The sequence below is a fragment of the Macaca mulatta genome, chromosome 4 (genome assembly GCF_049350105.2).
Source record: "Macaca mulatta isolate MMU2019108-1 chromosome 4, T2T-MMU8v2.0, whole genome shotgun sequence".
NCBI classification, from domain to species: domain Eukaryota; kingdom Metazoa; phylum Chordata; class Mammalia; order Primates; family Cercopithecidae; genus Macaca; species Macaca mulatta.
This window is the reverse complement of record NC_133409.1, coordinates 11,183,998-11,198,345: the sequence shown is the minus strand read 5'-3', so window position 1 is coordinate 11,198,345 and position 14,348 is coordinate 11,183,998.

The following is a 14,348-nucleotide window of genomic DNA, read 5'->3' as shown; positions in this document are numbered from 1 at the left end:
AATAATGTGTACAGATTACATTTCTGTGAATCAAATCCTACTAGGCGAGATGGTTAAAGGAATTTGTTTTGCTCTTTTTTAAAAGTGAAAAGTGTATTTTATAGGGCAGTCTCTTAACTTGCCTGTGTGCTAATCCTATGCATTATTACATCAGAATAACTACTTCCCCTGACCCTGACCCAAGTCATGGCTACTTCTTCACCTTGATGACCATTAGGGTCTCCTCACTAGCCCCTTAATCCCTTAATTCCACCCTTGCTTTTAGTACAGCATCCTTACTGATTCCTTTAAGACATAAATACATTTTGAAACTTAACTCCTCTATTCAGAACACTCCAACAGCCCTGCATTTCCTTGAGAGTGGAATCCAGAGTTCCTACAATTGCACTCACCTTTTTGACCCAGCAATCCCATTACTGAGTATATACCCAAAGGGTTATAAATCATTGTATTACAAAGATATATGCACACGTATGTTTATTGCAACACTCTTCACAATAGCAAAGACATGGAACCAACCCAAATGCCCATCAGTGATAGACTGGATAAAGAAAATGTGGTACGTATACACCGTGGAATATTAAGCAGCCCTAAAAAGGAATGAGATCGTGTCCTTTGCAGGAACATGGATGAAGCTGGAAACCATCATCCTCAGCACACTAACACAGGAACAGAAAACCAAACACCGAATGTTCTCACTCCTAAGCGGGAGCTAAACAATGAGAACCCATGGATACAGGGAGGGGAACATCACACACTGGGGCCTGTCAGTGGGGAACAAGAGAAGGGAGAACACCAGGAGAAATAGCTAATGCATTCAGGGCTTGATACCTATGTGACAAGTTGATAGGTACAGCAAACCACCATGGCACATGTTTACCTATGTAACAAACCTGTACGTTCTGCACATCTATCCCAGAACTTAAAGTGAAATAAAAATAAAAATAAACATACAGGCACTGGCTGCTCCCTCCACCTGGAATGCCCTTCCCTACCTACCCACATGGCCATTCCCCTCGTCTCTTTGAAGATTTCCCTCAACTTTCACCTTCCCAGGAGGCCTGCTATGACCACTCTGTGTAAAACCGCAGTCCCCCCTCACTCCCTCCTCCTCTTTCCCTGCTCTGTTTTTGGGGTTTACCTCCTTCTAATACACTATCATGTATTTGCTTAAGTTTATTGTCCTCGTCACTAGAAGGTAAACTAAATGAAGACAGAATTGTTTCCTATTTGGATGGCTGCTATGTCTGCAGTGCCTAGCCTGGTTCCAGTACAGAAAAGAAATCCAAAACAGTTTTTAAATGAGCAAGTGCATGAGTTCCTTGGGTGTTTTTCACGCGTAATCTAAACAGAAGCAAATTTTAATTTTCTGTATAGTTTAAAACTACAAGAAGGGTAAAATCCATTAATGTGTGTATTTTGAAAACTAGTTTTTGTAAGCCAAGCACGGTGGCTCACACCACTAATCCCAGCACTTTGGGAGGCCGAGATGGGTGGATTGCCTGAGCTCAGGAGTTCAAGACCAGACTGGGCAACATGGCGAAACCCTGTCTCTACCAAAAATACAAAAAATTAGTCAGGCATGATGGTGTGTGCCTGTGGGCCCAGCTACTCAGGAGGCCGAGGTGTGAGGATCACTTGAGCCTGGGAGGCGGAGGTTGCAGTGAGCCGTGATTGTGCCACTGCACTCCAGCCTGGGTGACAAAGCAATCTCAAAATAAATAACTAGAGAGAACATTCTTTCTTTCTTTTTCTTTGCGCTGGTCCAAGAATTTCCTAAACCTGGGGAGCCATAAGAGATAGTAGTAAGAAAGCCCAGACTTAGGGCTTGGTCAGGGCATTTGACCACTCTCAGTTTTTGTCTCAGTCAAATATGCGTAACAATAGCTGCTATTGTTGGGAGGATTAGAGATAATGTACGTGAAGTGCCTGGCCCACCTCGATGACTACTACCTAAATAAGCTTGATGACATTCTTTGGATCTGTCCTCAGCAGTCCCAACAACTTAAGACATCTAGAGAGCAAACAAACAAGCAACCAACCAAACAAATTCCTGTTTCCTACAGGGAGCCCTTTGCCTGCCACACCCTGAGGAGTCTTTTAGAGGCTGCGTAGTGAGGACATCGAAGCTAGGCACCATCCTGCAGCTGGGAAGGAACACTGAGTCCAGGACCAGATCCTCTCTCCTGGCCCAGGGTAAAGCAATTGCTTCCTTCTGTAGACTTGGTGCGGCTCGCATTTTGCATCTGTGGGCTTTAGGTGTCTTGGAGTCTTTTCCATGTATCATTGTCCCACAGTAGTCCTGTGAAGGAGACAAGGCAGCTACAGATACTCTCAGCAACAGGCTCCAAACGACGTGCCTGTGGCCACGGGGTGTCCTGAACTTCAAGTGAGTGCCCATTTCTGCAACAAATATTTGACTCCCTGTTTTCTGCCAGGTGCTGTTCTAGGCACTGAGAAGAAAGTAATGTCTCTGTTCTCATGGAACATACGTTCTAGGGGAGGGGAAAGGAACAAGAAGCAAATACAAGTAAATATGCAACATGCCAGGTACACAGAGTGACGGGCTGCAGATGTGCTGGGGACTGGCATTTGACAGAGAGAAATCAAGTAAAGCCTCGCTGAGAAGATGACATTTGGGAGGAGACTGAAGCACGTTGCAGTGCCGATGCGGTAAGGGCAAGGGCCCTGAGGCAGGACCACGCCTGGATGCCTGAAGCACAACACGAAGGCCAAAGAGGCTGGAGCTCAGTGGGTAGGTGGGAGAGAGTCGGGAGAGGTGCTCAGAGAGCACGCAGAGGATCAGGGCTTGCCTGCCTCTCTAGGCCATCATAAGGTTGGATTTTTACTGTGAGTGAGATCAGACGGGAGGCACTAAGGGTTTTCAGAAGGGGAGTGACACGATCTGACCTACCTGTTATCAGAATCATCTGGCTGAGGTCACCCAGACAGGAGGGAGCCAAAGGGAACCAGGGAGAGCAGCTTGCAACAGGTGCAGCCGGGAGGTATTGGCAGCTGAGACCAGGCCTGTGGCCATGGGGTGTTGAGAAGTGGTTCGACTCTGGCTATATCTTGCAGGTAGAACTGGAAGATTTTGCTGAAAGATTGGACATGGCATTCAGAGAAGTAAGAGATTTTAATGACAAACCAAGTTTTTGGCTGGAGCAAATCGAAGAATGAGGTTGCCATGAACCAAAAAGAGAGATTGCAGGTGGAGCAGGGTTTTGTGTGTTTTGTTTGTCTGATTGTTTCTTCAAGGAGTGTAGGCCAAAGCAGGAATTAAGCTTGGGGCATATGAAGTTTATTAGATATCCAAGGGGAGATGCCTCACAGGCATGCTGGTAAGATGCTGGTAGGAGCCCAGGGCCTCATCTGATATCAGGATTCATCAGTGTTTAGAGTATAGAGGCTGCTTAAACCCACGAAAGTAGAAGAAATCATCTCAAAAGTGGTGTAAACAAGGCAGCAGCCAGAGGTTGCAATGTGGTAGGACTCTAGCATTTGCTGGTTAGGGGAGGGAAGGAACCAGCACAGGAAGCTCACAAGGTGTGACCCATGGCAGGAGGAGAGCTGGGGAGAGATGGTGTCTGGAAGGCCAGGGAAGAAAGTAGGGGCTGGGGTGACCTCTGTCTGTCATATGGTACTGATAAGTCAAGCATCTGAGGTCCGAGATGTGACTGTCCTTCTAGCAATGTGGATGGAGGTAGCTTTGGTAAGCTAACCACCCATTCTTTCTCACATATATATATGTATATACAAAAACACACACACATATAAATGTATATATATACATATATATAAAAACAAGATTAAAGTCTCAGGCTTTATTGGTAAAAATTAAAGTCTCAGACTTTAATATTATTTTTTATATTGGCAAGATAAATAAATAGTTTTCTATATTGGAAAGAGAAATATTTTTAACAATAAAAAATCCAAGGGGGAGCTTGGATTTTTATTTTTAGGTTATAACTTTAAAATTTTTTTATTTATAGAGCTGGCCAGGCACAGTGGCTCACGCCTATAATCCCAGCACTTTGGGAGGCCAAGGTGGGCAGATCACCTGAGGTCGGGAGTTGGAGACCAGCCTAACCAACATGGAGAAACCCCATCTCTACTAAAAAAATACAAAATTAGCCGGGCATGGTGGCCCATGCCTGTAATCCCAGCTACTAGGGAGGGTGAGGCAGGAGAATCACTTGAGCCTGGGAGGTGGAGGTTGCTGTGAGCAGAGATCGCACCATTGCACTCCAGCCTGGGCAACAAGAGTGAAACTCTGTCTCAAAAAAAAAAAAAATTATTTATAGAAATATACAGAAACAGAAAAATTGCTCATAATCCCATCCTCCAGAGGCATTTTAATGCATTTTTTCTTATATATTTGAGACCATGTTATGTATGTATATTTTGGGCATGTGGAACCTTCTTTTATAAGCATAATATATCCCTAGGTCATTGAAAGCACTACACACACATTATTTTTAGTGACTGGACTGCATATCCTCTACCATGATATGCAGTAATTTATTTCATTATTCCTCTTCCGCTGGATCTAGGTTCCCAAATGTTTACTATTATATATAGTATTGATAATCACTTCCAAGCTCTCACTGGAAGTTGGTTGTATAGGATAGCTAGCTAGAAGTGATGGAAATCAAAGGGAGTCAAGGGTGCAAACGTTTAGAGCACTTGCTACCTATCACCAAATTGCTTTTGAGAAAGTTTGTGTGAATATACACACTCACCCAAAATGAAGGTCTTACCACTCTGTGTTGGCTCTGATACCATCAATTGTGTTAAAATGTGTATTTCTGATTATGAAAGCAATATTTTCATTGAAAATTTGAAAAACCAGAAGTGCATAGAGAATTTTAAAACACAGTAGAAACAACAGTCTTTTAATATTTTTGGATTTTTTTTTATGAATTAGAATCATACCTTGTGTGCTGACACACACACTATATATAGGCATATGTATTTATTTCTTAATTTGGCATTACTTGGTGAAGCATTTTCCATGTCACTAAATATAATTCCCAAACATGGCTTTTAATTACCCTGTAGTGGTAATTAAAATTGGAGTTGGAGTGCTATTACTTATTTGGTATCCTTTGATTGTTGGGTGTTTGTATTAATTTTTAGGATCAAAAATAATGCTTATATTCAAATCATCAGATGCATCATTTGATTCTTCAATATAAGTTCCTAGGCCTGGAGTTACATGGTCAAAAATGAAAATATATTAGAAATTTTCCCCCAGAAACACTATACTAATTTTTGCTGCTACCCACATTGTGAAAAAGGAATGCTTGTCTACTGTGGCTACCCCGACACTGCGTATCAGTCATTTTTCAATTTTTTGGATAGTAGAGTAGGAAGAGTTTGTCCGTGATGTCTGCCTTTTTTCATGAGTCTATGATGGATTACGAAGATATGGCTTTTGTTCATGTCTTTCATCAATTTTTCTGTTGGAGTTTTATATTCTTCTTAGTTATCTGGCAAAGCCATTTATGCAGTAAGGGTATTGATGTTATGCCATATTTGGGGTAAGTATTGCCCCACTTATTCACATTGATTTTATAATGGCATTATATCATCTATAAAGTTTTAAGATCTTATGTAGTCACATTTATCAATATTTTTCTTTTAATTTTAGAAAATTCTTTGACATGTGAAAGTAATATACATCTACATATTTATAAACTATAACTCAAGATTTCTCTTAACTGTTTTAAAAGTTATTTATTTCGCCAGGCGCGGTGGCTCACGCCTGTAATCCCAGCACTTTGGGAGGCTGAGGCAGGCGGATCACAAGGTCAGGAGATTGAGACCACGGTGAAACCCCATCTCTACTAAAAATACAAAAAATTAGCCGGGCTTGGTGGTAGGCACCTGTAGTCCCAGCTACTCAGGAGGCTGAGGCAGGAGAATGGCATGAACTCGGGAGGCGGAGCTTGCAGTGAGCCGAGATCGCGCCACTGCCCTCCAGCCTGGGCAACAGAGTGAGACTCCGTCTCAAAAAAAAAAAAAAAAAAGTTATTTATTTCTGTGTATAGCTAAAGGTAACACCCTAAACTGCCTTTTTTCCCTAGAAGTAACCAAATTTACTCACGTCGGCCAGGCATTTCTATGACGTATTCCAAATTCAGCCTCTCACTGAACAATTCCAGAGCAAGGCAACATAAATAGTAAGTGACCTCTTTGAACAGTTCTAATAGTGTGGGTTTTGTTTGGGAATCAGTCAGCATATCACAGTCTGTACTGCAGTCATCAATAGCTCACATCTCTTCTAAGCCTTGTCTGGAAGTGAAACCCCTTATTTCTACCCATAGCCCAAGGGCCAGAGCTAGTCACATGGCCCTACCTAATTGCAGGGGCCTGGGGAAGGCAGAGAAGCCAATGGAGTGGTTTGGGAGCATCACTCCCCTGCTTCCTGCCATTTGCTGTCTTATTAGCCCCGAGAACACAGAGTAAGGCTTTTTCACATGTGTTTTCAAATATTCCAGAATAGCAATGATATTGCCCTTCCCCGTACCTGTTGCCATGCACATACAAATCCTGAGTCCTTGGTAGTATTCTGATTTTCAGGAAGACAAACCCCTGTTCTTTTGATTGTTCGTTCTTTCTATGATGTGGTTTCTCATCTCCTTGTCATCCTGGTGACCCCTTTCTGGATGCTTTGTCACTTATTAATACCCCAAATGTCTTGTGATTAAAAGAGAGATGTGTATTCTACTTATTTTTCCATTTCATTAGCTTTTGGTCTTATATTCTTGAAGGCAGAACCTTCGTCGTCTTCTCCTTGATAGCCGCTTTCACTACACCTTCCTATCCAGCTAGCACAAGGCCCGATTAGCAGCTTCTCAGTTTGCCAAATGAATTGTACACCAGTAGTTTCCATTGACTTGGGACTGTGATTCTAACTGACACAAGAACCCATATCCTAGAGCCATTACCAGAAAGCAGTTCATTCAGCTACTCTAACTGCTTTCTGTTATAATCTCCTCAAGTCATACCATTACATACCATTTCTGTGCTTCAGCTTCTCGGTGCTCACTGCTGCTTTCCCATTGGGTCTTGATGAATCACTGGAGAGTGAAAAAGTAGACAACGTAGAAAGACAATGTCGCCAAACCGACAGTGATTGTGAAAATCTTGAAGTCTCTGCTGATTTAGAATGAGGAAGAAGAAGGGACTTTTTAAGACCTCTTCTCCAACTCCTCATACTCTTTTTAGATAGGAAAATTTGCCTTATCAGTCTTGTATTCGTTGAACAAAAAGCCTTCCTTCTTTACCACCCTCCCCCACAGGGAGCTTCATTGTTCCCACAGAGGCAGATGGTGACGGTGGGGCCGGAGGAGTCCATAAGGGCCAGACTTTTTCGCAGATGCTTCTGCCAGGAAAATTTGCCCTGGTGACATTTGAGAGTGTTTACAGGGCAGTATAAAGTTGGCTTCTGTATTACCCAATTATCTGTGCCTTATGTATGTTCCAAGCCTGTTTAAAATGCTAAGCAGAAATACTTGCATCTTACAACCCATGATAAACGCTGTGCTAAAAATCTGTGTGATAGCTCGTTATTATATGTATATTAAACCCTTGTTGGGACCCAGAGACACAGTTGGTTCTAACAGCCTAGATTCAAACTTTTATTGGGATACCTAAGTATACTGAAGCTTGAACTTAACTTTCTCCTTTAACCTACCTAATAGTTTCTAAACACACATTCATCTATTCATCATCTTCTAACTTCCTTCATTATCATGACTGAATGCTAGGAGTCTATTTTTCAAAAGAGCAAGACTGTCATTATGCCTCCCTTGAAACCAGTGAAGTCCAACTCACGTCAAACTGCCATTCATTAAATGCACACTAAATGCATCTTTAAAACCCAACAGTTCTATGCACTACCCTAAAGGTATTTTCTAACATTATTTCCAAAACACTTTTTTGTTCCAAGTAATGTGAGTAGGCCTAGCAATTAACTAATTTCCAGCCAAGCCTGAAATATCAAAGGTTAGTCCTCAGAGACGGTAGTGTGCAGAAGAATGGGAGCTCTTGTTTGAAAATTCAGCTGTGTTGATTTTACAAGTCAGGACTGGAAAACGGCCAAAAGACTTTATTAACCTTCTTTTCAGTCTTTCCTAAGAATTCTCTCATATCTAGGATGCCGATTACACTCCACAAATTCATGCTTATTTTGTGGTGCCCTGGGCGTGCCTGCCTGCTGTTATCAGTAGAGTTAACTGCAGTGGGTAGAGGTTTGGGACTGAAAGAATTCATTTTTACCCAAAGACAGGGCATCTGTTTCCCCTGGCATCTCAGTCAAGTCAGTGGCTCGTAGGGTGCCCCAAAGAAGAGGAAGGACGTTCCAACACACATTCATTCTTTGAGGCTTGGCTGGTGTCTTCATGCTTACTGTAGCCTGGTTTTCGTCCTGTCTCTGTTGACTATCCTGACCCTCCTTTTAGTTCCTATTACCCTTGACTCAGAGGTTGGAATCTTTATTGCTCTCTCAACTGTACTTTTGCTTCTCCATTCCTCACCTCTGGCCCTTTCTATCCTCAGGCCCTAAGACTCTCTCCCTTGGTCTGCCTCAGCTCTGAGGATGGGGTCTACAGAGCCGCACTCCCCAGGTTTAAAAACACCTGCTCTTATCACTCAGGAACATGACAGAGAAAATCCAGATACAATATGTTTATGGTATGATGTGTCTCAATTTGAATGTACTTCAAGAAGAGGAACATGAACAGTTTAAAGTGCAAAAACTGAAATTTGTTCAGAAATAGATGTTAGTAAACTTTTACATATGAATGCAAAATATATAAAAATGGTGAAGTATTTTGTATGGACAGTGAACCCTGCACAGAAGTTTTTTTGTAGCACAGCAATAAGCCCAGATTTCAAATAGAGAAGAAGCTGGAAGCTGGGATGATACACAGATTATAAACCTATCAATCTTTTAAAAGTAACCTATTCCCCCTTCCCCATCAAAAAACATAGTCATGTACATTCATTTCTCTCTAGTAGTATTCATTCTAGTAAAGACTGTGTTCATGTTGTCATAATTAAAGGTCTACAAATTGAGAAACTTTCATAAAAGCCAACTGTCAAAATGTCTGAAACATGTAAAGTGTTGATATAATTGAAACCCCGCTTCAGTACTTGCTAAATACATGTTTCCCATCCCTTAACATCAAATACACCGTTGTATAGCTATGTTTGGAGTTTAGGATTACAAGGCCTGGTAGATTCAAAATACCACAGGAAAACAACTTACTCTGGTCTTTTCTAAATTCATCAATTATTTTAGAAATAGCTATAAACTACATAACTGGAATGCTTTTAAAAAAAAAAAGAAAAGAAACACTGTATCAGATTGACTGGTTATTTGGGATACAATACTCTCCACATTGTAGACGATAATAAAAAATGGTCCTAAGGCTCACCTGCTCAAGAATTCCAAATAACTTAGGTAGATACACGCTGCCTCAAGGAGGTGAGGCATAACTCTCCTCTCTGCAAATGCAGGCTGCTCATTGTATAGTAATTTCCTTCCAAAGTGTACCAAAGAGAGAAAAGAGTAACTTTACAGTGAGAAATCTACAAACACTGTCAGACAGGTGGTCAAGGTGAATGCCAACAGTGATACGTGCCCTTGATAGGATGTGATGAGGAGGGCCCATCACCTCTGCGGTCTTCCTTCCGAAAACCCATAACCTTAGTCTAACCATGAGAAAAACATCAGACAAACCCCAACTGATGTCCTTTCTACAAAATACCTGACCACTACTCCTTAAAACTATCATCAAAAAACAAGGAAAACCTGACAAACTATTAGAGTCAAGAGGTACCTAAGGATACATGATAATTAAACGTACTATGGTATCTGTGAGGGGACCCCTGTGTACTTTAGTTAATAATAATGTATCAGTGTTGGCTCATTATTTGTGACAAATGTACCATACTAATTGAGATGTTATTAACCGGGTAAACTGTGTGGAGGTTACAGGAACTCTGTGCGCTGTGAGTTCACAGTGGTTATATAAATCTAGAACTATTCTAAAATAAAAATGTATTTAAATAAATAGTCCCAACAAACCATCCAAATGGGCCAAATGTGACTTTCTCTACAACCAAGTATGCTTTTTAACAACTGACTTCCAAACCACCACGGCTGCTACATCTGATTCACACCCAGCGACCTGTCTCTAGACCTAATGTGGGACAACGTCTTTCGAGTGGTTCCACGTATCTGAAGCCAGGTTAGACATTTTCAGGAGTCATCTGAATGCGCGTCTACCCTAGAACAAAGTCCCATGCGGATGTGTTAGGACGCATTTGCCATCCATTGCCTGCCTAGACATTCCTTCCTACCTTCTGAGTCTCACTGTGGTTTCCTGCTATAGAAGTTGAAAATTCCAGCCCCTAGCCCAGGGCTGTGTCCTCTGTTCCACTGTCAGACACACCTGTGCCAAGTGTAGAATCAGGAGACAGGTGGGAGGCATCTGCCCAGCGGCAGTGCTGCGATGTGGCTAGGGGCAGCGTGGGCTAGCAGGATGGGCCTGTAACAGGGCACCAGCATCCTCCCTGGACCAATTCTGCAGCAGCCTATGGGCATTTGTTCCTATCCATGAAGCCCTGAACCTGGTTTTCCGGCCCTCCTGGCCAGGCTGAAGCCATGCATTATTCTTTATATCAAATTATTTATTTTAATATGCATATGAAAGGCTGCACGAATTGTACAAATGTAGCCTAATTTTCACCAAGCAAACAGATCCTTATTAGGACTCATAGCGAGAAACAAGACCCCAGAAACCCCCTTCGCACCCCATATCAGTGCACACTGATCCCAAAAGGTAATCACTCTTGTGACTTCTCAGAAAATGGCTCGCTCATAATCTAGTTTTGCCTGTTTTGAGGTGGAATCATACAGTGTGTATTCTCCAGGGTTGAGCTTTTTTGACTCAGTATTTTGTGGTGAGAAGTTTCCTTCTGGTTCGCATCATTGTAGCTGGTTCATTCTGACTGAGGTGCTGTTTTCCATTAGAGGGATGTACACACCAGAATTCATTTATCCATTCTACCGTCGATAGATATTTGGCTTGGGTCCAGGTGTGACTCCTATGAATAGTGCCACTATGAACACTCCTGTATGTGTCTTTTGGTGCCAATATTTTAAAAGATAAATTCCCTTTTTACTTAAACATGCCAGAATTCACTTTTGTTGCTTTTAGCTAAGAACTCTTATGCTTGAAGTTACTGTAGCTGTAAAATCTCCAGAGGCTCTGGTCATTTCAAAGCTGAAAGCCAAAGACATTTGGAACAGCAAAGGTAGAATTACATGATGATAGCTATATGCGATGATTCATGGTATGATGCCAGTTCTAAAGTGTTATATATTCTTATGCTTAAGCTTTGATATTTATTTTAAAGATCATTTTGTATCCGCTTTTGCTTTTTTAATCTTGTAAAGCTATTTAGCCAAAAACAATACTTCAATCTGACAATGCCAGTTTTTAATGGGATAAAAAAAAAGATGAATAGCAGTATTTCTTCATCCATCGCTACCCAAGAAACAGTATACGTTCTTGTTATAGTGTGCATGAGAAGATCAACACTAGGCATTTTGCTACATTTTAGATTCATTTTGTTCAGAGATCTTTAAGGGTTAGGAGGTCTGACTTTTTAAAATATTTTATTTCTTGCGGTGCTTAACACAGCGTCTTGTTAATATGGTTAATTAAACTGATATTTGCATTATAATGATGTAAGCTTGTGCGAGCACTTTTGAATCAAAGTGCAAGTAAGTCAATACTATTATTTTCTTAGGCTCAGCTTGAAAGACATTTAAAGAGGAGTTACAACAGCAGACTGGCTCAGTCACTTGTTAGATGGACTGTTGTTTGTACTGAATCCTTCTTATGGTAGATTAAAATGAATTATTTTAAGGGCTTGGTCCTTTTCCAGGTAATAAGTATTCACATTGTTATAGTCCAGTGATTTATTATTAATGATTTTATAGTGCTTTCAAGTCACCTCTGAGTTATTTCTCATTCATGTTAATATGGGCAAAGCCCATTCATAACCAGGGTTCTGCAAAGGAATAGGGGAATACTCCTAGTTTATAATTTTTAGCAGGTAGATTAGAATGATATTAATAGCCCTCTATCTGGTATGTTTTTTAGTGGAAATAATTTTGGGGATAAGTATGCATGGGTTCAAATATTGGCTCCACCACTTACTGGGTCTGTGACTTTGAGTCACATAGTGACATAGGTAATGTCCCTAAGCCTCCATTCTATCAATGAAAATGGGGTCATGGCATTTATTTTGCAGCACATTTGGGAAGCTTAGATGAAATAATGCATGTAAAATGCCCACACTGTACTTAGTGTCAAGTACCTACATGTTAATTTCCTCCCATCTGCATTTCATTTTTAAAAATCTTCTCTACTTTAGACATACTGCCTAATTCCTAGATGTTTCTTGGTTGGTTAGCATGCCCTGTGATTTCACTTCTGCTTGCACTGGACAAAGCAAGCCTCAGAACGTCATTCACACAACACCTGTAAGGGAACTACCCACTCAGGATCCCTGCTGGCTGGGCAGACAGGTGTGGTGTTCCATCATCTCCATCTTCCCCCAGCCTCCCAAGCCATAACCAGCTGGACAGGCATCTGGCCTGAGATAAACAAATCCATAAGCTGGCCAGGGATATATCGCACTGGAAGTCGAGCTGGGCCAAAACCATAATCTCTGTTAGGAAAGTGCGCTGGTGAATGCTGGGCAGCAGCTGAAAGGATGTCTGTTAGGAGTGAGAGTTTGAGCCATGCACTGTGAGTCCATCAGGCTGTGATGAGGTGGAGGAAGCTGGCCAGGAGAGACAAGGGAAGGCAGGGACAGCAAGGAGGGGCCGAGCCTCCACGAGGCCGAGCATCAGCCCCTGACCTGCCTTCTGTCAGGTTCCACTTCCATTCCTCTTGTGTCCTTATGAAAAGCCCTGTTTTTCCTGAGTTGGTTCAAGGATGCTTCTGTTCCTCGAAGCCAAAACAGTCTGGACAGAAAACCGTCTTAAATACACATACAGGAACCACAGAATCCTCCAGGAAAACTGTGATTCGCTCACGTCAAAGTTTCATGGCAAGGAACACCTTCAAAACTATTAGCTTTGGAAGGATAATTAAGGACACTACAGCATGAAAAATGAGACGTCATTGACTGAGACAGGATCTTGCTCTGTGGCCCAGGCTAAAGTGCAGTGGCATAATCATGACTCACTGCAGTCTTGACCTCCTGGGCTCAAGTGATTCTCTCGTTTTGGCCTCCCCAGTGGCTGAGACTACAGGTGCAGACCACTATGCCCAGCATTTTTTTTTTTTAATAATTTTCAGACCACCATGCCCAGCTAGCTTTCTTTCTTTCTTTTTTTTTTTTAAATAATTTTTAGGGACAAGGGCTTGCTATGTTGCCCAGGCTGGTCTTGAACTCTTGGGCTCAAGCAATCCTCCCACCTCAGCATCCCAAATGTTAGAATAACAGTCAGGAACCACCATGACCAGCCGAGCTGTCATTTAAAGGTTAGACTTAAAACTATGTTATTTACAGGATTAGATCTGATCTTGAAATAGAAAATAAGGAGTTGGCATGCCAAAAATACCCCACTGATTCCTGTTCAACGATTTTTAGTGAATCATTTCTGTACTTTCCTTCCTGTTGCTCCTTGTGATCATAGGAAGCTCTCTTCCTACAACCACATTCAGATTCTGGACTAAAAGATACTGTATGAGTGGAAGCATGATTTTACATGGCAAAGATTCTAATGTGTTGCTGTCAAAGTCTCTGTCAAGTCCAGATGTTTGAGAGGAAGCTAAAATGACAGCACCAAATAAGAGTATCTTTTGCTCATGTGTTTGCTAACAGCATGAGTGTGTCCAACTTGAGGAAATGTATCTATAAGGCTCTGCACTATGTTAAAGGAAGCACCTATAAATTCTCATCCCAGGAACTCTGTAAGCCACCAGAATACTTTAGCTGATGGCACTGAGTCTCAGTTTGTGCTGAGATAGGCATCGTGGCACTGTCTCCTCTCACGGCATTGTGCCTTTTGTACAACTCGTGAGAACGCACATAGACATTAGAGAGAGCGTACAGGAATCTTAGGCTGAGCAGGGCTGCAACCAGAGTATGTTAACATTTCTCATAGGTGCACTCAGAGTTCTAAGTGCTTTAAACTGTTTCTTTTTTTTTTTCTGATTTATTTTACTCATTTGGTCTTACCTAGATATGTTTATTTGTGATTATTTGCTTAGCACCTGCTATGCAAAATCCAGTAAAGAATTCCCAATTAA